This window comes from Bubalus kerabau, chromosome 13 (genome assembly GCF_029407905.1).
Source record: "Bubalus kerabau isolate K-KA32 ecotype Philippines breed swamp buffalo chromosome 13, PCC_UOA_SB_1v2, whole genome shotgun sequence".
Classification (NCBI taxonomy): Eukaryota; Metazoa; Chordata; class Mammalia; order Artiodactyla; family Bovidae; genus Bubalus; species Bubalus kerabau.
In genome coordinates, this window is record NC_073636.1 from 39,180,911 (window position 1) to 39,205,952 (window position 25,042).

Consider the following 25,042-nt stretch of genomic DNA (forward strand, 5'->3'; position numbering starts at 1 on the left):
CTCTACCCTAACTTCCTTGGGTTCTAAAATCACCGAGGATGGTGACTGCAGCCATGAAATTAAAAGATGCTCCTTAGAAGGAAAGCTATGATAAACCTAGACAGTGTATTAAAAAGCAGAGATATCACTTTGCTGACAAAGGTCTGTATAGTCAAAGCGATGGTTTTTCCAGTAGTCACATATGGATGTGAGAATTGGATCATAAAGGAGACTGAGTGCTAAAGAATTGATGCTTTCAGATAGTGATGCTGGAGGAGACTCTTGAGAGTCTCTTGGACTGCAAGAAGATCAAACAAGTCAATCCTAAAGGAAATCAGTCCTGAATATTAATTGGAAGGACTGATGCTGAAGCTGAAACTCTAATACTTCGGCCACCTGATACGAAGACCTGACTCATTGGAAAAGACCCTGATGCTGGAAAAGATTGAAGGCAGGAGGAGAAGGGGACGACAGAGGATGAGATGGTTGGATGGCATCACTGACTCTATGGACATGAGTTTGAATAAGCTCCAGGAGTTGGTCATGAACAGGGAAGCCTGGCGTGCTACAGTCCATGGGGTCACAGAGTCGGACATAACTGAGCAATTGAACAATGACAACCCTAAGTTCTCTGCTTACTCTTTCTGGATTATGTATTATTGGGTGTTTGACTTCCTGCATTGATCTTTTTTATTGTCTCTTCTCTCCTATTTTTTTCTCATCCTTCTGTTCTAATTTCTGTAGGTTTTCTTAATCATACCCTCTAATTCTTTTTTTTCCCCCTCTAATTCTTATGCCAGGCTTTTTATTTCTGCTGTCATATTTTTACCTTCTGAGAGCTCTTTTTTCCTCTGCAAGTTATTTTTAGTACCATCCTGTTCTGCTTCATCAATACAGTATCATCTTTTATATCCCTAAGTATATTAATAGTAGTCTTTGGTTTTCTTTTCTTTGAATGAACTCTCTTTCTCCAAGTTGCTCTTGTCTGTTGTTGTTTTCGCTATTATGTGCTTTCTTCTTATGTCACGGGACCTGTGGCCTCTGCTCGTATTTAAGTGAGCCCCGTTAACAAGGAGGCTGGGAACCATGCACATGGCGGGGAGGGTCTGCTGATGGTGCCTGTGTAAGGTGACCTGACTGGCTGTGTCCCTGGACAGTGCTCCTAGTTTTAGATCTTTATCAGGGGGCGGTCAGATTTCCCAGAGGAGAGTCCCCTGGTGTCCTGTCCTAAGGACAAAAACCTGGTTATTCCCAGGAATCCAGTGAGGGAGGAGGTGGCGGTTGAGTGTGTAGGGGGCTGTTCAGCAGAAACACTCCTATACCCAAGGACAGTTGTGCAAAAGAGCTGACAGTTTATTCTGATACGTTGCAGGACCATCTGAAGCTGCCTCGAGTCTCCCCCCGCCTTCCTCTCCTCTCGTCCTGCTGTCCCCCTTTTCTCTCCAGTGTGTGTGCTCAGTGGCTCACTCATGTCCGCCTCTTTGTGGCCCCATGGACTGTAGCCCGTGAGGCTCCTCTGTCCATGGAATTTCCCAGGCAGGAATACTGGAGTGGATTGTCATCTCCTCCAGAGGATCCTCCTGACCCAGGGATTCAACCTCTGTCTCCTGCGTTGGCAGGCGGATTCTTTACCACTAGTGCCAACTGGGAAGCCCCTTTTAACTCCTAGGCACATGAAACTGGTAAGGGTTGTTGCCTTTTAAGAGGGCTGATGGTCGGGGTTGGGGGAAGGCATAGATTTTACCATATCCTTTCTTATTCATTGAAAAATATTATTGAGATAATTGTAGAGTCACAGGCAGTGGCAAGAAATAACGCTGTTTCTTCTGATGGTAAACTATTGCAAAACTTGAGTGAAGTATAATTTCATAACCAGAGTAGGGACACATTGATGCAGCCTACCAACCTTATTCATTTATATTGTATGTGTACCAACCCAGTCAAAATATTGAACTGATCCAATATCACAAAGATGACTTGTGTTGATCCTCTGTAACCATACACACTCCAGGTACCTTTTTGTATAAAACGAACAGTCATGTTAAGTAACTCCTATCACCTATTCCAAAAATTAAGCTTATGAGAAAATTATATGTCATACAAATATTCTATTCTTGGTGCTATTACACCTGACTTATCCTTAAAAAAGAAAAGAAAATGATAACTTGAAGAATTAAGGGCAATTTCCCCACCAGTAATGTTGCTTTACTCCAAAGACTGCTTGTAAGTTGAGGGGCAGGGGGACGAGTGTGAAGAAGGTCAGTCTGTCTCAGTGAAGTTAGGCTGGACGTCGGGGGAGGAGGAGGCCTCCATCCCTGCAGTTTGATCACTTTCGGGTACAGTAACCTGAGCTAAGTGCCAGATAAAGGCCATGCATGGCTATTTAACAGTTTTCTTTGATGAATAATTTTTGTCTGTCATTTGCACAGTATTTCTGAATAAATGCTCCATGAAAATAATTCACCCAAACACTTGCCTCCTTCAGGAAGTTTAGACATGCCCTTTGAGACATTGCTTTCACCATTATTCACCACTGTTTGTTGACTGCTGGAGAATACTGGGGATGGAGATCGTGGGCACCTTAGTATTTTAACATCTGATCTTATGTTTGAGGAAACTGATGTGAAAGAGAATTTAAACTGGAGCCAGAATCCTGGTCTTCTGACTTATTGCTTAGTAAATACTTAAGACAAAAATAGCAGAAAGTTCAGATTAGAAATATATTTGATACATATGGACTGGGTGAAATTATTTCAAATTCTGAAATGCTGGTATCTTGCTGGGAATTTTATGTCCTGTGGTGTGGTCATTAAATGGGGAAACTTAGGGATTTTTAGAGTGAGTTACTTCCTGTAGCATATCGATTTGTTTATTCAGAAATCTTGGTCCATGGAACGCTTTTAGCTTACTTTAGGATAAAGGTAAAATTTTGGCTTACCTTGGCTTACCTTTTACCTGGGCAGTCACTTCATATAGCCATGAGAATGATTGGTCATTTTAAAAAGTAGTGTCCATTAATTTTTCTTGTTAGGGGTCTTTGAGTTTATCAGATTTCAACTATTTTCACCCCTCATGTTGTAATTCTAGTCTGTGATCTGAACATGACTTCTGAAGTTTCGTAGGATCTTAATAACCCCAGCTTTGAAAGTTAATGACCTTCTGCATTATGACAGTTTGCTCATTTGATATCACAAGTGTTTGTTGGGATACATACAGAAAGAAAACTCATTGAACCTACTTTTGATAAATCTGGGCATGAGGACAGGTTGGTTTCAGTAATTTCCAGGGTTGTGATGTTGATATGTTTCCTCCCATACATATTATAAAATTGCTGTAAAACTATGTATAAGGTCTTGAATCCTGCTTTTAAAATTAAAGCAACTGAATACACAGTGGAACTGACTGATGGTCAGAACAGAACTGTCACCCCTCAAAATCCCCCTTAAACTATCCACTTGTTATCACACTGTACCCACCCCAACCCCCTGTACTCTGCCACCGTACTTTTGTCCTTTTTGAATGTCATACAGATGGAATGCTACAGTATGTAATCTTGTGACACTAGAATCTTCCTTTGTTGAGAATTTTTATCAGAAGTGGATATTGAAGTTCATCACATGATTTACCTGCATGAAATGATTCAATCCCGTGGTTTTTCTTCTTTAGACAGTTAATGTGGTGGATTGCATGGATTGATTTTTGAATATAGGATCAGCCTTGCATACCACAGATAAGCCCTACTTGACAAGGGTGTTTTTTTCATGGTGTATTTTTCTGGATTTGAATTGATCATATTTTCTTGAGGACTTTTATAACTGTGATCACCCAGGATACCTGCCCTAGGTTTCTTTTCTAGTATTATCTTTGTCTGGTTTTGTTGGGTCCACACAATTAAACAGGAGGTATTTCCTTCTGTTTTCTGGAAGAGATTGTGTAGTGTTGATGGAGTCTGCTTTTAAACTTGTTATAAAGATTTCTCCATGGCATGAAACCTAAAAATTAATTTTAATGTCTGCATAATAATATTATTAAAATAACAGTATTTCTTAGTATTGTGTGATGTTATTATATATTTACAATATATAAATGTATATGGGGGCTTCCTATATATATTTGCAGAAGATAAAGAATCTGCCTGCAGTGCAGAAGTTGCAGGAGATGCAGGTTTGATCCCTGGGTCGGGAAGATCCCTTGAAGGCAGGTATGGCAACCCACTCCAGTATTCTTGGCTGGAGAATCCTATGGACAGAGGAACCTGGCGAGCTGCTGTCCATAGAGTCGCCAAGAGTCGGACACAACTGAAGTGACTGAGCATTCATAAGAACACACACACACATATATAATACTTCTTACATGTTAAGTGAAATATATTGAACACTTGGCATGTTTGGGGCACTGTTCCAACTGCTTTCCCTGTACCAATGGAATAGGTACAATTAGTTTAAGTCAGTTGCCCGAGCTCACAAAGTTTCTATGTGGCCAAGTAGGCTGTGGGCTCAGGCTGTTTGATTCCACATCTCATGGTTTTAACTGTGACATTGTATCCTCTGATTATGCCAGAATTTGTTTATTTAGGCTTCCATTTGAGATAGTGAGGTATTTTCCATGTCTTCAGTGTGATGATTGTTCTTATGCTGAGGTCTTTGATGGCCTCTTTAGGCTGGGTCCCTGGAAATACTGTTTCACTGTCAGAGTGTGGGCCCATTGTAAAGGCTACCACACACCACTGTCTGACTTTCCAGGAATCTGAATGAATTAGAAATTCTAACAGCACTGTTTGGGAGTGCTCAATTCAGTGTTCCCTGCCAGAATTGAGGATTGTGATAATTTTACATATTTTAAATTCAGTTTGATGGCTGGCAGACAGTATCTCATTGCTTTAGTTTGCCTTCCTTCTTTGCTAGTAAAACTGAATTGTATTTTATTTTAAGAAATTGATTGCTAACAAGAGTGAAATATATTTTGAACCCAACAGAACAAAACAAAATTAAAACCTGCCATCATTTCAAAGCAAAGAAGAAAGATTCAAAAATAATTTGCAGAAATTCCTCAGGTGACCAGTTACTAATACCAACTGCTAGAGATACTCATTTTCAAACAGTTAATTATTGTCATCAAATAGATGTTAAACAAATTGAATCTAACTTTTTAAAATTTAAAATGTTTGCTTCTATATTTCTCTGCTTGATATATTTATCAGTATTAATACATAGATAACCTGAGTTTTATATCTTTATCATGCTTAAGGCTTATATTCATAATTTTCTCATTGAATAAATTAACTGGCTCCCACATATTTCAGTGTTTTATAATTATCTAACATGAAAATATTTTATTCTGTAATTATTTTTAAAGATTCTTATTGATCATTTGTATTTTTTTGCTTGTGAGAAAAATTTGTTCATGTCAGTTCTCCTTTTTTTCCCCAATGGGATAATAGTGTTTTTCTCAGTAATCTGTAAGAGTTCTTTATATATCCTATGTATAAATCTTTTATCTTGTTTTGTAAGTTTTGCCTGGATTTTTGGCATACAGAAAAAATTATTTTTATCTAGTCAGAATTCTCTTTTCCCTTTTATTTTTTTTTCATTGTTTATTCTCAGATCCAGGATCTCAATTATACATTTATATCATGTAATCCTTTGGTCTCCCCCTCCCCATTTTTATGGTTTAATGTTTTAAAAAATTAACCCTTTACTTCATTTGAAATTTATCTTAGCAGGAGCTGCTGCTGCTGCTAAGTCGCTTTAGTCGTGTCTGACTCTGTGCGACCCCATAGACAGCAGCCCACCAGGCTCCCCCGTCCCTGGGGTTCTCCAGGCAAGAACACTGGAGTGGGTTGCCATTTCCTTCTCCAATGCATGAAAGTGAAAAGTGAAAGTGAAGTTGCTCAGTCGTGTCCGACCCTCAGCGATCCCATGGACTGCAGCCTACCAGGCTCCTCCACCCATGGGATTCTCCAGGCTGGAGTAGGGTGCCACTGCCTTCTCCATCTTAGCAGGAGATTAACATTTAAACAGATTAACAGGTTTCACACAAATTGTTTATTGACTAATATTTCCTTTACCCTCACATTTGTAGTGTCACCTGTAGCCCATGCTTAAAGCTGTTCTTGTGATATCTACTTAGTTCTATTTTCCCATTAATTAATCATTGTAGTTTGTTCACATGTGAATTATCTGATGGGACAAAACTCCTCACCTCTTGTTTAGGGGGAAAATCATTTGCTAGTATTCATTTATCCTTCTGGGTGAACTTTAGAATCCCTGTTAAATATTGTCCAAATGCCTGTAGGTTTTGACAAATTTATAAAAAAGAGCTGTGAAAATGCAACATTTTACAGCATTGATTCATCTCGTAGTGTGCTTCTTAATCAAGGCTTTAAAAAAATTTGTCAAGATTCATGATTATTTTCCTATACTTTTCTTACATTTATTTGTGAAAGTTCTTCTGTTATTATTTATTGTTGCTATTGTTTTGTTTTTATATCTATTTTTGAAATGTTTTTTCTTTAAAATTTCTTAATTTTATTTGTAAATGTTAAGCTATGTAAATAATAATAAAAACAATAATTTGCTACTATGGAGGATTTTTAAGATTCATTCTATATTCAGATAGCTTTTTAGTGTCAGTTGTCGGTTAATCTGGTTATTTTTCATTATGCAATGGAACTTTCCTTTTATTTCTAGTTTTCTAAGAGTTTTTGAAAAAGCAGCCATGAATGTTGTTTGCAATCAAATGCCTTGTTAACATTTATTGACGTGTTTAATGTAGATCACTCCTGGGTGTTCATTGGAAGGACTGATGCTGAAGCTGAAACTCCAATACTTTGGCCACCTCATGCGAAGAGATGACTTATTGGCAAAGACTCTGATGCTGGGAGGGATTGGGGGGCAGGAGGAGAAGGGGACGACAGAGGATGAGATGGCTGGATGGCATCACTGACTCCATGGACATGAGTTTGGGTAAACTCTGGGAGTTGGTGATGGACAGGGAGGCCTGGTGTGCTGTGATTCATGGGGTCGCAAAGAGTCAGACACGACTGAGCGACTGAACTGAACTGAATGTAACATAATGTCAGTAAATCCATATTAAATTGCTCCTGAAATAAATCTTAGGTAGCTATATTTTTTCTTTTAAAATGATGTTAGATTTTATTGATTCATATTTTATATAGAAATTTTTCTTTTTGTATTCATGATATAGTGACATACAACTTCCTTGCCAGGATTTGGTGTTATCACTACACTTGCTTTACAAAGCAAATTGATGATTCTCATGTTTTTCTACATTCTACAATATTTTATGAAGCGTGGGAATAATTGGCAACTTTAGAATTTGAAAGAACACTTTGTAGCACTGCCTGGCCTAGAGTTTTTTGAGGGTAATTTTGGACAAACTTTTCAATTTCTTCCCTTGCTGCTTTTCTGTGTAGGTAATTTGTTTTCCCAGAAAAGCACTAGTCTCTTTAAGATTTTGTAAATGAACAAAATTATGCATTGCATTTTAACTTGTTCTGTAATGCTGATTATGTAACATTTTCTCGTTTCTGACTTACATGTTTCTCTTTCTTTTCTCCTTGGTCAAATCTGACTGTATTTAGTTTGTTTTATTATTTTTGGATGACCCATCTCATGTGTATCTTTGCAGTTTTGCTTTTTCTCCTATTTTATGAGTCATTGATTATGTCTTTAATAGTTCTTTAAAATCTTGTTAATTCTTTTGGTTTCTTTTCTAATTTCTTGACTTACGTGCTTTATTTATATGTTTTTATTCTTTGTTGCTAATGATACATTTGGGGCTTCCCAAATGGCGCCAGGGGTTAAGAACCCGCTTGCCAATGTAGAAGACGTAAGAGACGTGGGTTTGATCCCCGGGTCAGGAAGATCCCCTGGAGGAGGGCATGACAACCCACTCCAGAGTTCTTGTCTGGAAATCCCTATGGACAGAGGAGCCTAGTAGGTACAGTCCATAGGGTTCCAAAGAGACAGACACGGCTGAGCCATTTAGCACAGCTCAATGACACATTTGTCTCTGAGAGCAGATTTGCTGCTACCACTAAGTCGCTTCTGTCGTGTCTGACTCTGTGCGACCCCATAGACGGCAGCCCACCAGGCTCCCCTGTCCCTGGGATTCTCCAGGCAAGAACACTGGAGTGGGTTGCCATTTCCTTCTCCAATGCATGAAAGTGAAAAGTGAAAGTGAAGTCGCTCAGTCATGTCTGACTCTTAGCGACCCCATGGACTGCAGCCTACCAGGCTCCTCCATCCATGGGATTTTCCAGGCAAGAGTACTGGAGTGGGGTGCCATTGCCTTCTCCAGAGAGCAGCTTTAGATTCACCTTAAAAGTTTTAAAATGTCATGCGGCCATTCTTGTACTTTTCAGATAGCCTTGTAGTTTCTTTCTTTCTTTTTTTTTTTTTTTTGCAATTAGTTGTTTAGGGAAGTGATTTTTAATTTCTAAGTTGTCAGGGTGCTTATATGTATATATTTTAAAATACCAGTTTCTGATTTTCTTTTATTTTGTCCAGGGAATAGGACCTTTGATTGGAATATGACCCTCTGCTACCTGGTAGTTTGAATATTTAGATGGATCTTTATTCATATAATTTTGATCAGTTGATAGGTCTTCCCAGGTGCGTGAAAACTGCAACCCTAGTTCCTATCCTCTGTGGTTCTTTCTCTCTGTCCTCCCTTCTCTTGTTCTCCAAGAGGCAATATACCCTCATCCATACCCCTTTCGCTGGTTGACTTGTATTTCCAGAAATTGGGGGTCTCAGTGGTTAGATATAGAAAGACATATTCATGGGGTGGGGGGTCCTGTTGCAAGTGGTTTCTTTCAGCAGCTTGTTTGTGGGAGAGGGTTCCCATCTAGTGGTCTGCCTGTCACATCCCATTCTGGTGTTTCAGGGGCTCATCCACACTCAGCATCTTTTATGTCTTCCTGGGTTTTTGTTTTTTCTTTTTCAGTGAGACCGCAGGAAAGGGTGAATCACATGACATGTGCTAATTACCATAATATCCCAGAATGCCTGTTCAGATTTTAGCTTAAAATTTCTAGTTTGTTGCAATGAAGTTATCATGGATAGAGGGATTCGGCAGCAGGTAGGTTGATCTCATATTCACCACCTGGTCATTGTGTTTTCTAGGTTCACACCTCTGTCACATATGTTACCTCCTTAATTATTTCCACAAAACCATGGATTAGGTACCAATACCCTCGTTTGAGTTATGGTGACATGTTCAAAGTCTCACATGTAGGCAGGGGTAGTTTCCATTGTGATAAACATCCCTGAAGGGCTTCTCTGGTGGCTCAGTGGTAAAGAACCTGCCTGCCAGTGCAGGAGATGTGGGTTCGATCCCTGGGTAAGGAAGATCCCCTGCAGAAGGAAATGGCAACCCACTCCAATATTCTTGCCTGGGAAAACCCATGGACAGAGGACCCTGGCAGGCTACAGTCCATGGGGTCGCAAAGAGTCAGACATGACTTAGCGACTGAACAACAACAACAACAAACATCTCTGAAGAAAGATATTGTTGAAGATTTCCTGTTGGGGATTTCAACCATAAGCTGCCCCAGTGTGGTGTGCAGTAAAACTCCGCCTTCCTCTCAAAGACGTCCATGACCAACAGCTAACACCAAAAAACTATTCAACCATAGCCTGAATCTCGAAACATTTCCAATGGTAGCAAATGATTGTTTTTATTATTATTTACATAGCCGAACATTTAAGAATAAAGTATAAAGAATAAAATTAAGAAACTGTAAAGTATTTCAAGCTCCAGAGCCCATGAATGTGTTCCATTCTGTGGGGGTGGTGTGGTGGAGGTGGTGGGATTAAGGTGGCAGGTGGTGTTAGGGTTATTAATCAGCTGATCTTGAGCTGGGAGATGATCCTGTGTTATCCAGGTGGGCCCACTAATCATCACAAGGGTCCTAACCCATAAAAGGAGGAGACAGAAGTCAGGGAAGGTGATACCGTTCCTGGCTTGAGGATGGAAGGGGGCGAGGAGTCAAGGACAGTGGGCTACCTAGGATCTGGTGGGAAAGGCAGATGAGGGCTTCTCTCCTGTAGCCTCCGGATGGAGCCTGTCCCCGCCGGCACTCTGAATTTAGCCCGTGAGACTCCTTTTGGACTTCTGACCCCCATAAATGCAAGCTTTTGGTCTGTCTCAAGCCACTAAGCTTGTGGGAATTTATTGCTGCAGCAATAGGAAACTAATACACTCAGCATATCAATATTGACCACGGTTTGACTTTCTGGAAACCAAATAGGGAGTGCCAGAGTGGTCGGCTCTGTATACACCTCGCACAGGCATTTACCTGAGCATGTGCTGGTCCTCGTTGGATATTCTGTGTAGGTTTTTTCTCGTTGTGTTGCTGCCCCCTCCTGCACTGGGAACGTCCAATTCCTGGGAGCAGGAAGAGCCTGGGATGGAGGAGAAGCTCAGTAGTTATTTGTTGGATTATTTCTTTTAGGTCAAAAGACATTGTACCAACTAAATGAAACCTGCTTTGCATCCCAGATGAAGTAAGCCCTGCTATATAAGTAATAAAAATAAACATAAATGAAAATACAGTAAAAAGTAAATAAAAAGAAAAAAGAAATTGAATTAAAGCTGTGGTGGTGGTGGTGTGGTGGTTTAGTTGCTCAATCATGTCTGACTCTTGTGACTCCCACCAGTCTCCTCTGTCCGTGGGATTTCCCAGGCAACAATACTGGAGTGGGTTGCCATTTCCTTCTCTAGGGTGAGTTAAAATTATCCAAGATCAAATGTTAATTTCCAGTGTTCCTTCTAGTATTTGCTCATATGCATAAACATTTTTATATATTTAGTAAATATTCCTCATGCACTGAATGGTCCTCTCATAAAACATAGATGGTCATCATAAAATAAATACAGTGATTTATGTTGGGGTTTTGACTTATAGATATGTTTTGTGTTGCATTTTGGGGACTTAACATTTTAAATGGAGAAGGCAATGGCAGTCCACTCCAGTACTCTTGCCTGGAAAATCCCATGGACGGAGGAGCCTGGTGGGCTGCAGTCCATGGGGTTGCTAGGCATCAGACACGAGTGAGCGACCTCACTTTCACTTTTCACTTTCATGCATTGGAGAAGGAAATGGCAACCTACTTCAGTATTCTTGCCTGGAGAATCCCAGGGATGGGGGAGCCTGGTGGGCTGCCGTCTTTGGGGTTGCACAGAGTCGGACACAACTGAAGCCACTTAGTAGCAGCAACATTTTAAATAAAGAGAACCATCAGTGTTTTGTAATTACCATTTCATGGGCCAGTTCACATTCCATTGAGTATGTAGGATAAGCCTATAGAATATATTGAATATGCATGTATATAATTAATTATTATTGGTTACTGAAAATATCTTAGGTTATTTAAAATATTTAATTACTATTAATGAAGTACCATTGTGCATGAGTCTGTTACAATCTCTAGTTTTACTGTGGTTTTAGGCATCTGGTGGGTTCTGGGCTAACTGGTAGACCTGCAGACAATTCTTGTGGAGTTACAGGGCTTCTACATGTTTCTGTGTAGAGCTCTATCCACCAGAGTCCCTGTCTTAGAGTGCTTTGAATAGCTCTTGAATTTTTGTTTAATTTATTCATACGGCATTCTCTGCCTGGCATCAAGTGTCCCCACCTATGTCCGCCTCAGATTGTCCTTCTACTGAAAATTGTTCCTCATCAGAAACCCCCAGAACTGCTACAAGAACTGGAGGCAAAAGCAGAGTGTTCACGGGACAGTGATAGCAAAGAAGAAACACCCACTTGGAAAACACATTGAGAGGGTCATGAGTATCAGACAAAGTCATCGCCTGAAAACATGTTACACGATGACCTTCACTTTTTAAAATAGACATTTTGTTTTTCTTATCTTCCCTTCTTGACAGTTGCTTTGGTTTTCCTACACACTGAGCGCTTCTCTGATAACAAAAGAAGAAGGAAAAACAAAATTTTACCCGTTGACTCAATTTCGCAAGAGTGGTAAATGGTCTGGGGTTGGGGGAGGGGATCTCCCCAGGCTCCCTCTGGTCCGCCAAGCCAGCAGCGTGTGCAGAATTGCAAACAACAGCTCTAAGCCTGGGAGGAGAAGGATGTCCCCTTGGAGGCAGATCTGGACAGTTGTTTTGCCTAAGATGGCCAGAACAACATCATCTTTCAATTTTGAGCCAAGAAAGCCATAAATGGACACATCTTGTCCAGCCTGGGAATGGATGCTCCTGAGGGCTTCTGGGGTCCCATAGTGTCCCTTGATGACTCTTTCATGTTGATGTTTGTGTTATAAATGTTTTTGAGTGCTTTGAGAGGTGGAGTGAGAAGGCAAGGAGGAGGAAGGGGAGGTGAGAGGTGTGCCTGCCTGGGAGCACTCCTCAGACAAACGTTCTGAGTGTCAGCGCCAATTGAAGGTTTATTTTAGGAGACACCAGGAATGAAATCTTTTATGTTGATATTCTGCAGGACTCATCTGTCCTGTTCACCACGAAGGACAGTAAAAGTTCACGATCCTCCTGTATCTTTATAGTTTCTGCTGTGAAAACGTCAATGGATAAGAAAGTTGGCTCTTCTTGTTTATAATAGGCGTGCTGGACAGTGAGTCTGGAAACATGGGTTCTGGTTCCACTCCTGTAACTATGACTCACCTTTGTTCTCTGTTTCCTCATCTGTAAAATGGGAGCATGTATGCCAAGCTGTGAATTTGTCCATGTAAATTGTCTTTACACGGGTAACACTAAAACTCTCCAATTCTATCATTAATTTTAAATCACTACCCTCCTGCGAAATACTGGAAATATGCTTCCTTCAAAGGCTCATTTACAGTTGCACCTACGTAGGTTTGCTGCTCAGCCAGTCCCGAATCATTAGTCATTTTTATTTCATGAGAATTACTCTTATAAATGTGCTTCCTCTTTGGTTTCACAGAGCCATCGAGATTGCACAGCTCAATACATTTCTTCAGCATGTCATAAATTTTTGCTCCTAAAAGCTGGCGATGTTCAAAGCCGGATCCTTGGATCAGTAGCATCTGTATCACCTGGCCATCCCTGTGAGCTTGTTGGACGTGCCAGGTCAGAGGCTCAATCCCAGCCTGCCAAATTGGAATCTTTGGGGATGGGAGCCAGGAAACTTGGTTCCAACAAGGTCTGCTACTGCGTGTGATGGAAGTTTGAGAAGCACTGCCACAAACCATGGAGCAGACAGACAATGGGGTTTCTCCCTCTGCACAGGAACAAACCCAAGCATACAGTTTGCGCCTTGAGTGACTGTACTTCTGACAGGTCAAGATAGAGACCTTTCTTGTTCCTGAAGCTCTGCTGCTCTGTCGAGGGCCTGAGGCTGTTGGGAGGGAAACGCAGACTTCCTTGGGGTGGAATGGAAGTTGGGCTTCCTTTCCTTATGGGATGGCCTCCTGCCACCCCAGGGTAACATTTAATTTTCACTAAGATGCCTGTCTTCATCCTCAAGTATGAATGTTGCTAAAAATAAAACTCACGGACTTACCTCCTCCACCAGGATCCCTTCCGGCTTGGGTACCCAAATGTGATATCCGAGCACCCAGGGTTCCCGTGTCTTCACTACACCCTCTGAGCTGGAGTTCTACATCTTCTTCCTTCAGTTCCTTCCTCATCTTTGCTTTCTGTCCCCTTTCAGGTCCAGGTTCTTGCCACCTCGTATCTGCCTTTCTGGCCCCTCACCTCTCTGGCCCCTTGCCCTCCACCCTCTCTCACCATTGCCCCTTCCAGCACAGGGCACTGAGTCAAGCTTCCTGAAGCCCTGAGGGGCTGCTGACAGGTGGATCCCCTGATGAATGTCTGTTCGTATTTCCTGACTCCTCACTCCTCCTGTGGGGGGCAGATCTTAGCTCGGGTTGCTGCAGCACATATGCTTTGGAAAAAGGGAAAAATTTTCATTGAAACAGCATTTACTTCTTGTGGTTCTGGAGGCTGGGAAGTCCAAGGTCAAGGCAGTGGCAGATTCTGTATATGATGAGGGCCCTCTTCCTGGTACATGGATGGCCGACTTCTCTCCATGTCTCTGTGTGGTAGAAGGGGTGAGGGAGCTCCATGGGGTCTCTTTCATTCTTTTATTTAAATTTATTTTTAATTGGAGGATAATTGCTTTACAATATTGTGTTGGTTTCTCCATATATCAACATGAATCAGCTATAGGTATGTGATGTCCCCTCCCTCTTGAGCCTCCCTCCCAACTCCCACCCCATCCCACCCTCTGAGTTGTCGTGTAGCACTAGATTTGAGCTCCCTGTGTCATACAGCAAATTTTCACTGGCTATCTAGTTTTACATATAGTTTTGTTGTTGTTGTTTTTCATTCACTCAATCGTGTCCAACTCTTTGCAACCCCATGTATTGCAGCATACCAGGCTTCCCTGCCCTCTACCATCTCCTGGAGTTTGCTCAAATTCATATCCATTGAGTCAGTTATGCCATCCAACCATCTCATCCTCTGTCGCCCTCTTCTCCTCCTGCTCTCAATCTTTCCCAGCATCAGGGTCTTTTCCAATGAGTTGGCTCTTCGCGTCAGGTGGCCAAAGCATTGGAGCTTCAGCATCAGTCCTTCTAATGAAGATTCAGGGTTGATTTCCTTTAGGATGGGCTGGTTTGATATCCGTGCAGTCCAAGAGTCTTCTCCAACACCATAGTTCAAAAGCATCAGTTCTTTGGCTCTCAGCCTTTTTTCTGGTTCAACTGCCACATCTGTACTGGACTGCAAGTAAAACCATAGCTTTGACTAGATGGACCTTTGTCAGCAAAGTGATGTCTCTGCTTTTTAATATGCTATAAAGGTTTGTCATAGCTTTTCTTTCAAGGAGCAAGCATCTTTTAATTTCGTGGCTACAGTCAATGTCCATAGTGATTTTGGAGCCCAAGAAAATAAAATCTGTCACTGCTTCCACTTCTGTGGGCCATGGTATGGTGTAAAAAGAGGGCTACTACTTTTTAATATGCTGTCTAGTTTTGTCAAAGCTTTCCTTCCAAGGAGCAAGCGTCAGAGCTTAGGAAATGAGGTGTCTACTGTGATTCGGGAGAATGTTATAACTTTGAAGTGGGATGTGTGGTGTTGATAGTGAGTGATGTGCGTTAAGACCAAGAAAACAACTCGGGGGAAGCAGGCAGCTCCTGGGGGTGTTGGGGGGGTCTCCGCCCATCCCTAGAGAGGCCATAGGCTGGCCTGTATTTCACGGTAAGCTTCTCTCTTCACCCCCATAATATTTTTAGATAAGAAACAAGCTTACAGTGAGCAATTGAATGGCCAACAAATGTGACAGAAGACCCATTGCAAGGGAGGCGGGTGTTGAAAGGGAGGGAGGGATGGTTGGTTCTGTAACTTAATTGTCTGCAGGTTGATCATCCTCACTGCTTAGAGAAGAGTTGAGGCAGTAGAGTTTCGTCCTTTCCCCAAGGAACTGCCCAGACACTTCCAAACCATACAATTAACTTTAACAAGAAATATTCATTATATTATGTGGTGCTTGCCGTGAAACGATGATAATGAGAACTTACAGCAACACAGCTCACACTGGGTGGGTTCAACCCTCACCTACCGCAGCAATCACACTGGGTCCCCTTTGGGGGAACATTCTTTACATTTTGGGTTTAGAGACCCTCCATGTCTCCAGAGCTGCAGGTGTTCATTCCTTTTCCTTATAAAGTGGAGTTCTTTCTGCAGTGGAAGGGGAGGGTGTGGGAATTGTGGTGTCACTGGCCAGGCAGGGGTGAGTTGGGCTAGGTGGCGGGTTGGGGTGTCAGGGTTTGGGCAGCCCGTGGCACCGTCTGCTCATCCCCTAGCTTGGCTGCCTACCTTCGCCTGCTCGGCCATCTGTAAGTCTTCCTGCAAAGGGATTCTGCGAGAATTACCTTAGGAGGAGGTCTGGTGTGGGGTCCCTTTAAAGACATGGAAACTCTACTCAGTGCTCGGTGGTGACCTAAATGGAAAGGAAATCCAAAAAGGAGGGAATATAAGTATATGTATGGCTGATTCACTTTGCTGTACAGCAGAAACTAACACCACATTGTAAAGCAAGTATACGCCAATAAATACTAATTTTAAAACACTTGTCATCTTACAGAAATATAAACAAAACCATAGGAACCTGTGCTCTTGGGGTCAGCATCTGCTCAAGTCCTATGTGAGCTCAGCTTCTCAGTTTCTCTGAGGCATCTGAAAACTGGCGGGGCCAGGATGGAATTTGGGGTGCATGTTTGGCCCCCCCACACCCTCCTCGTGTGGTACCCTGCCTTTGGTCCGGCGTCACCTCAGTACACATGCAGGGTCATTTGCATGAGAAGCTGATGGTGGGAGTGTCCACATGTGGCTGAAATCAGCTGGACTGAGATCTGCCTCCGTGAGAGACTCCGGGAAGAGCGATGTGAATCCCCCAGCTCTTCTGTGGGGCTCTGATTCTGTCTCCTTTTCACTGGTTTCCCCACCCCACCTGCTTCCCCTCCCAGCCTCGCCTCTTCTGAGTCTCTGGTTGAAGCCTGGATGAAGCCTTGCTTACCTTGACTTCACTTCCAGAGTCTACGGCCCTCTCACACTTTTTTGGGCCGCCTTCCATGTTCAACCCAAGTTGGAAATGACAAGGATGGTTTCCGTACAGACAGAGTGTGACTCATTTTGTTACTTTGAAACCTTTAAAAAAGTATATATATATACACACACACACATATATATATACATGCACATATATATACATATATATATTAAACTTTCAAAATACACACAGAAAAGTATATTTACCACAAGTGTAGAGCTTGATGAATTTTCAGAAAGGAAACAGCACCTGTACTCCCGAAACCCCCTCGTGGATCCATCTGGTCACCCCAGGAGTCACCACTGAGCCAACTTCTCACAGCACAGTTTTGCCTGTTTCTGTGTTATTTCACTGTAGCCTGTGTGTATATTCTTCAACTGAATATTATTCTTGGGAGATCCAGCTACACAGTTTCAATGGGTTGGAGGGGATCCATTATCATGGCCACTTAGTGTTGGTAAGAACTAATGGGCATTTGAGTCGTTTCCAGCATTTGTTGTGAGTCGTATGTGCCTTTCTGTGGTCACCAAGTGCGTGTTGATGACGTCTGAGCCCCCTGTTGTGGAATCATGGGGTCTCGGGGGGACGTGCCTATATTTGGTTTTTGTAGATCCTCACAAGTGGTTTTCCACCATGGATATGCCTTTGTAAAGTGTACCCTGGATTTTAAAGCAAAGTGGACAATTGAGCTTGAACTCTGTGATCCCATCTGTTGGACTGAAAGCTTCGTGGGCAAAGCAGAGCCAAGAGGCGGTGGAACTGAGGGATGGAGGAGTCTCAGGTGTCGTGGCATCCTCACCCTTGTTGGGTGTGGAGGCAGGGGACTGGCCAGGTGAGAGACGCACCAAGGCACACTCCTGGCCTCTAGACGGAAGCGACCACCACGACAGATGCTTCTGTTGTCATGGATTCTTCCCTCCTCCTCCCTCCCGCCTCTTCCACCGCCCCCTCCTTCCTCCTCCTCCTCTTCTCTGTGGACTTTTCTTTCTCTCATCTCACAGCATCTCCAGAAAGGAGTTGTCTTCCCGCCCCCATCCCTGTGCGAGGACAGCTCCCGAGGCCAGTGTGCAGCCTCACAGCATGGAGCAGAGTGTTAATTACACGGGAGCCATTTCATCACTGGAGCTCTTCAGAGAAAAGCCTTATTTAAGAAGAGGAACAGAGAGAACAGGTCTTCCCAGAGCCACGGCATCTGACAGGAAATGTCTGGGGACCCTCGGGAGGTGACAGAGGCACCTCCTCCCCTGTGGACCCTGACCCCCGTGTCCCTGCCCAGGGTCCCCGAGTCCCAGGGTGGGGAGGAGGCCCGGGAATCAGGACATGCTGACTGCATCTTCAGCCCTGATGACACCTGTTTGGGGCGTTTCTCTAGGAGTGGAGGTGGTACCTCTGGCGGGTGACTGTCCCCATGTGTGGGCTGCTGCCCGGGGACTTCTGCAGAGGCCAGCTTGATCTCTGGGGCCTCGGTCATAGAGGTGTGCATCCAGGTGGCCCTGGCCCAGGACTGGGTAGGGCTGTCCTGGAGGGCAGTCTGGCTGGGGTGAGCAGGCCCCCAGTTCTCTGTCCTTGACCACTGCAGAGCACGGGACTGGAAGCCATCCCTTGGATGCCAGGGAGCATCTTGGTCCCCAGGGTGGGGCCCTCATCCGTGCACCTCCTCCATCTCCTCTCTGCACCTTCCGACACCCGAGAGAGGCAGTTTAATGCACCCTGTTTTATGTTTTTCCACCATCTGATGTCTTAGAAATTCTGTTGACCTCTAAATGTGTGTTAATAAAGGATGAATCTATTCATTTCCCCCCACTGAAAATTGTCAAAGGCGCTTCGATGCCTTTCGGGGCTTTGGGTCACTGTGTGATAATTGGTGCTGCCCCCTGAGTTTATGTAATTGCCACTGAATGCAGGGGCTGGTGGTGTTTCCACCAGCCATCACGGCCCTAATTGGAGCGGATCTGTGGCTTCTGAAATTCTGAAATAGCATTGTCCCACTGCTTGGCGAGGGCTGGCTCTGAAATGTGTACACGTAGAGCTTTCCAGGGCTCTTTTGCTTCTCGGGAGCCAGGAGCTCCAGGGATGGTGGTGGTCTGAGCTGTGTGTGTGCAGCCGTGCACCCAGGCTCCTGGAGACCAGAGAAGCCTGTCTGGATGCTGCCCAGCGCAACTCGTCCTCCTCAGGAGTGAGCGGATAAGTTACAGGGTGTCCAGGCTCTCTGGTTGGCAGAGCCTGCTTTCCCGGGTAGGTGAGTGTTATGGGGGGAGGAAACAGGTGAGGCAGGGTGGGTGGGGGATACAGCCGGAGCTGGGGGCAGGGCATCCCTCAGGGAGGTCCTGAGCAAGCTGTATCCCAGAGTCCATCCTGTCTGAGGGGGTAGAGGGGCTGTCTTTATACTTAGCCAGCCACTCACTGGCCCCTGGCTTGGGGGCAGGGTTACCTGCCAGGTGAGGCAGGTGCTCTTGGGAAGGGGGCAGGTGGGAACCATTCACAGCCAAGGCTCACGGCAGCAGGGTGGTGTCCACGAGATGCAGGGGGTCTGGGCAGGTACCAGAAGTGAGATTGCACCACCTGTGGACCTGACCAGTGATGGCCACTGCCTCTCCCTGCTCTGTGCCTGTTCTGGACCCGCCAGTGTGCATCATGCCACATGGACAGGTCTCCATGAGCCTGCCAGAATCTTGCAAGAGGCTTTGGGAAAGCAAACCACCTGGATCTGAAAAGCCCATACACGAGGGCCAAGCCAGGCTTCAGCCATATGGGGCCTGTCAAAGCTGACAGCTGTGTGTTCTGGCCTAGTCCATGGTCTCTGAGTCACCAGGGTCTTTGCAGATCCCTCAGGTATCACCAGGAAACAGTTCTGTTCTGCCCCCGCTCCCACCCTCCCCCCGCCAATAACATCCGTGCCATCCCCACTCAGGCTGGGGACCCTCTCTTAGGACAGCCTGGCTCCCCTTTACGTCATTCGTCCTTCTTGGTCTAAGACGAGACTGGTGGTCAGAAAAATCCCTCCTGGTCTCACTCAGGTTGGGGCAGGCAAGGCAGGTCTGAATCCAAAGCCTGCAAAAGTGCTGGCAGGTGGGTTTGCCCCAGGGCAGCAATGATGAGCACTAACAGTTCCATCCCTTACGGCTAAGATGCTCCTTCCAGACTCACCTGGCGGCCATGAATTCAGGGCGCATTTAGCTCTCATTGAAGGCAATCGTGATGAGCAGTGAATCAGCCTCCCCAACTGTAGGGCTCATCTTACTGCAGAATGGCTGCCCTTTGTCTCGCTTGCAAAATCATGCAGAGAAATGAATGTTCCAGGCTGTAGAAATGCTGAATAATAAGTGAACTTGATCCCACCAGGCAGCGAGGTCTGAAAGGCTGTCTTTGATTGACCGAGTTATACTGTCAACGTCCCGAGACCAGTGCTTTGGAAAAAGTGTTTGGCCCCAGCATCTCCCTGGGGGTCGTGATGCTCTCGGATCTCCACCACAGACTTTCATCTCAACTGGGAGTTCTAATTTGAGAATTAAAACTCAAAGGACTTCCTGGAAAAGGTGGAGGGAGGGAGGTGAGGCGTGGGATTGGGAATGGGTGTCCTGGAGTCTCAGATTCGAGAGGAAGATTAGTTTACAACTCAGACATGGTTGGGGCGGGGTGGGGGGGGACGGCTTAGTCTGGAGCAAGTGCACGTGGGCCCTGTTGGAGTAAATAAAAACCCTGTTTTTTGTAGGTGTTCCACTTCGTTCATCCATATACTCATCCATTGAGTCAACAGACAGGTGTGGGATGAGGTCAGTTTTGCTGGTGTCGGGTTTGAGGTGCCCCAACAGATTGGGGTTTGGCCGACAGAGGCCTGGGCTGTGGGGAGGACCCAGTCTTTCCCAGGACTCTGATGCCAGCAGTTGGGTTTGCAGCTGACGTTTTCGACACAGTCTGGTGTTCAGGAAGGATAGGTTGGCTTTTAACCCATCCTTATAATAATTTTTCAGAGATGGTAAATCTTAGCTCTCATACAGATTTAAAATAACTGTCTATTAAAGATTTTATTGAACTCATCATTATGGATGAGGAATCCGGTAAGATGTTATAGGTGTTTCAGAGGAGAATCCACAGAGCAGACATACAGATGGATCAGGAATACTGGAATGAATGTGCAGAGTTGGACTCTTCCTCAGTTGTGGGGAGAAGTCAGTTGAATCCACTGAACACATTCACATTTGTAGACAATACTTATTTTGCATTACTATCAGTTTACAGAATTGAATTAATTAATAGCTCACGGGCAAAGAAAAAGTAGGATCAGACAGCCTGGAAGGATGTGTTCTAGACAATGCTTAGTTATCTCTTGAAGTTCAAATTTTTCCATATACCCTTCTTAGTAAAGTCCAGTATTTTAAGCATTAAACTTGTTCAAAGAGTGCCTTTCTTGTTCTTTTTAAATGTATAAGTAGCAATAATAATTTTTTTTTCATTTTGGGATGCTCAATGTCTTGTTTTTATGATACTAAAGCAAGGTTTTTACTCTCCAAATAACTTGAAGTATTATTTTGGAAGAGAATTACTAAACTTACCTGTATAGTTTCCTAGGACCTGTATTAATGAGTAGGAAGTATGATTTATATGTTTACATATATGATGTATGAGATGTTGAGTATGTAAATAACATTGGAATGTCATTTCCGTGAACCAGAAATAAAATGGCTCAAATAACATAGAAAGTTCTGAATCATAGCTCTTGTGCGGTGGGGGAATGGAAGGTGGGAAGCAATCTATGTAATTCCAGAACACAGTTCCCCCCTGCAAAGAGTTGGGAATTTCTTCATGCTTTTATTTTTAGTCTCTGAAAGCTTTAAACATAATCTAAATGAAGCTAACACTTTCCACAGTTCAGAAGGACCTGGAATCCTAGATGCTTCTGATTTGTCTGCCTTCCTGAAGTTTATCCTGCAAAGATGTATAATGTTATGAAAAATGAGAGGGCCGGGGCATTCATGGCAGGATTTAACTTGCAGAGCCTCTTCAGACTTACTGTGAAAGTGTTTCTTCTTGATCCTCCACTGCAGCCCTTGACATCTCCTGCTGGAAACCCAGACCTTCTTTTCTTGGCCCTCCCTGGTTCCTGATTTTCCTCTCAGGGCTCTTCTCGTGTCTTTCACTGGCTCCCCTTCTTTCCTCTTTCCATGGGCTCCCAGGATGCTGCCCGAGGGGCTGCCCTCCACTCTCCCAACCCCCTCCCGGACACTACACCTTCTTCCAGTGAGCCACCCCCACCCAGTTCACATGGTCACAATCTTCATTCCTCCTCTGGGACCCCACGCCAACATTTCCAGCTGCACCTGAATATTCCTACATTTCATACTCCGGACATGTAAAATACAGATAATCCAGTTTCTTCTAAGAATATATGTAGCTTTTTGAAAATATACTTCCACCCACTTACCAAACACCATCAATTCTTTCTTCCCAGTGCCTCTCCCATTTGACTCTTCCTTTCATTCCATTGTTGAGCCATCACCCAGGCCTTCCTCCCTTCCACAACGAGATGTTGACTTCTGCATTGATCATCAGTCAGTCCTCCTTTAGTGTCCAGTGAGTGGACACCGTGAGCCAGGCCCTGACACAGCTGTGAGGGTCCCAATGCTGGGGTCCATTGAGAAGACAGACACCAGAGAGACACAACTGAGTGTGTCATCAGGAGCTGAGATAAGATCTAGAAGGTGTTGACAAAAGATTAGTCAATCTAAGAAAGAAATGGAAAATTTTATTTGAGCCAAATTTGAGGATTTTAACCCAGGAACCCAGCATCTCAGAAAGCTCTGAGAACTGTTGTGCCTGTTAGAAATCAAGACACAGTTATGTAAGTTTTTTAAGACAGAGGGCTGTACATCAGAAAACATATTATTGACAGTTTACATAACCCAGACCTAAATATCATTGTAGTGGGTCATGTGAGCCCGAACAGGATCAAGAAGGAATGTTATCTTTTAAGGAGGGAGTCGTCTTGTGGGCGCTGGGAGAGTGTTGCTCTTTATGGTTGAGCAGGTCTTCCTGCTGATGGGGAGGTCTGGTCCATGAATAATGCAGATACACAGTGCGCAGTGCAGAGAAGGGGAAGGCAAAGGACAGAGAAGTTTTTTATGTTTGGATTTTTCTTGTCTTGCCATAAGACATGAATTTTATTTTACAAAGAAAAGTGCTGCAGGAGCATGTAGTGGGAAAGCCTGAATTAGCTTGGAGGTCAGACAAAGCTTCTCTGAGGACGTGAGCACCTAGGGAACATCTGAGAAACAAGTTTGCACTGAGTTGCTGAAGGTGGGGAGCCCAGTGTCTCCCGTGTCCTGGAGGTGAATGGAGATTGAGTGTGAAAGACCCCTGTGCTGCAGTGGAGGGAGTCAGGGCAGAGGAGTGTGGGAGAAGGTGGGCAGGCTGGTGCTACGTTGCGGTAAGAATTCAGGAGTCTACACAGATGGACCTTGAAGGCAATATACTGAATGAAACGAGACAGAGAAAGATGCAGGCTGTATGATCAGGTGTACGTGGAATCTAAAAAAGTCAGAACTTCCCTGGTGGTCAAGCAGTTAAGATCCTGTTGCTTCTGATGCAAGGGGCATGGGTTCCATCCCAGGTTCCATCCCAAGATGCCACAGGACACAAAAAATAGTAATAAAATGAAAGTGAAAGTGTTAGTCACTGAGTTGTGTTTGACTCTGTGACTCCATGGACTGTAGCCCACCAGGTCCCTCTATATATGAAATTCTCCAGGCAAGAATACTAGAGTGGGTTGCCATTTCCTTCTCCAGGGGTATCTTCCTCACCTGGGAATCAAACCCAGGTCTCCTGCATTGCAGGTAGATTCTTTACTGCCTGAGCTACCAGGGAAGGTAATAATAAAATAAATAAAAATAAAAAAGCTGAACTCAAAGAAATAGAGAATGTAATGGTGTTTGCCAGGGGTAGGAGTAGCCTTGAGGAAACGGGGAAATGCTGATCAGAGGATACAGACTTCTAGTTGTAAGATGAAAACATTTCACAGCATGTTGATTTTAATTAATGATATCATATTACATGCTTGAAAGTTGCTAGGAGAATTCTCTTACTGTACACACACATATCTATGTGAGGTGATAGAAGTGTTAACCAGCCTGATTGTGATAATCATTTCACAGCATGTATGTGTCCAGCCATCCTGTTGTGCCCCTTAAATGTACACAGTGTTACATGTCCATTATATCTCAATAAAGTGGGGGGAAAAGAATTCAGGTGTCTGACTTCAGAGCAAGGGGGAGTTTTTCTTTTTTTTGGTTACAGCTCAGAGTTTTATTCGTCAAACAAAGGATAGTACACCCTTGCGGCATGAGGGTGGGCTGACCCCAGAGGAGAGGCCTCAATCCATCTTGGCTTTCTCTTCTTATAAGCTTTGTCTCCTCTCTCCTGAGCCTCAGTTCAGTTGCTCAGTAGGGTCCAACTCTTTGTGACCTCATGGACTGCAGCACACCAGGCTTTCCTGTCCATCACCAACTCTCAGAGCTTGCTCAAACTGATGTCCATCGAGTTGGTGATGCTATCCAACCATCTCATCCTTTGTCATCTACTTCTCCTCCTGCCTTCAATCTTTCTCAGCATCAGGGTCTTTTCAAATGAGTCAGTTCTTTGCATCAGGTACCCAAAGTATTGGAGTTTCAGCTTCAGCATCAGTCCTTCCAATGAATATTCAGGACTGATTTCCTTTAGGATTGACTGGCTGGATTTCCTTGTAGTCCAAGGGACTCTCAAGAGTCTTCTCTAACACCACAGTTCAAAATCATCAATTCTTCTGTGCTCAGCTTTCTTTATAGTCCAACTCTCACATCCATACATGACTACTGGAAAAACCATAGCTTTGACTGGATGAACCTTTGTTGGCAAAGTAATGTCTCTGCTTTTTAATATGCTGTCTAGGTTGGTCATAGCTTTTCTTCCAAAGAGCAAGCATCTTTTAATTTCATGGCTGCAGTCACCATCTTCTGTGATTTTGGAGCCCCCCAAAATAAAATCTGTCACTGTTTCCATTGTTTCCCCATCTATTTGCCATGAAGTGATAGGACCGGATGCCATGATCTTAGTTTTCTGAATGTTGAGTTTTAAGCCAACTTTTTTACTCTCCTCTTTCACTTTCATCAAGAGACTCTTTAGTTCTTCTTCACTTTCTGCCATAAAGGTGGTGCCATCTGCATATCTGAGGTTATTATTTCTCCCGGCAATCTTGATCGCAGCTTGTGCTTCATCCAGCCCAGCATTTCTCATGATATACTCTGCATATAAATTAAATAAGCAGGGGTGACAATATACAACCTGGACGTACTCCCTTCCCTGTTGGAACCAGTCTGTTGTTCCATGTCCAGTTCTAACTGTTGCCTCTTGACCTGCATACAGATTTCTCAGGAGGCAGGTAAAGTGGTCTGGTATTCCCATCTGTTGAAGAATTTTCCACAGTTTGTTGTGATCCACACAGTCAAAGGCTTTGGCATA

The 25,042-nt window shown here is 43.9% G+C and overlaps 1 protein-coding gene and 1 long non-coding RNA gene across 2 annotated transcripts in view; one reads left to right on the top strand and one right to left on the bottom strand.

Annotated features, from left to right (window-relative positions):
- The window catches only part of SLC24A3 (solute carrier family 24 member 3), a 431,954-nt gene that overhangs the window by 10,346 nt on the left and 396,566 nt on the right, over positions 1-25,042 (top strand). The gene's annotated exons all lie outside the window — the stretch shown is intronic.
- LOC129625573 (uncharacterized) lies at positions 9,694-16,642 on the bottom strand. Its single transcript, XR_008701544.1, has 4 exons — positions 16,520-16,642; positions 15,876-15,943; positions 10,304-10,409; positions 9,694-9,916 (listed from the first exon to the last, which is right to left on the bottom strand). It is a non-coding gene; the product is annotated as an uncharacterized LOC129625573 (long non-coding RNA).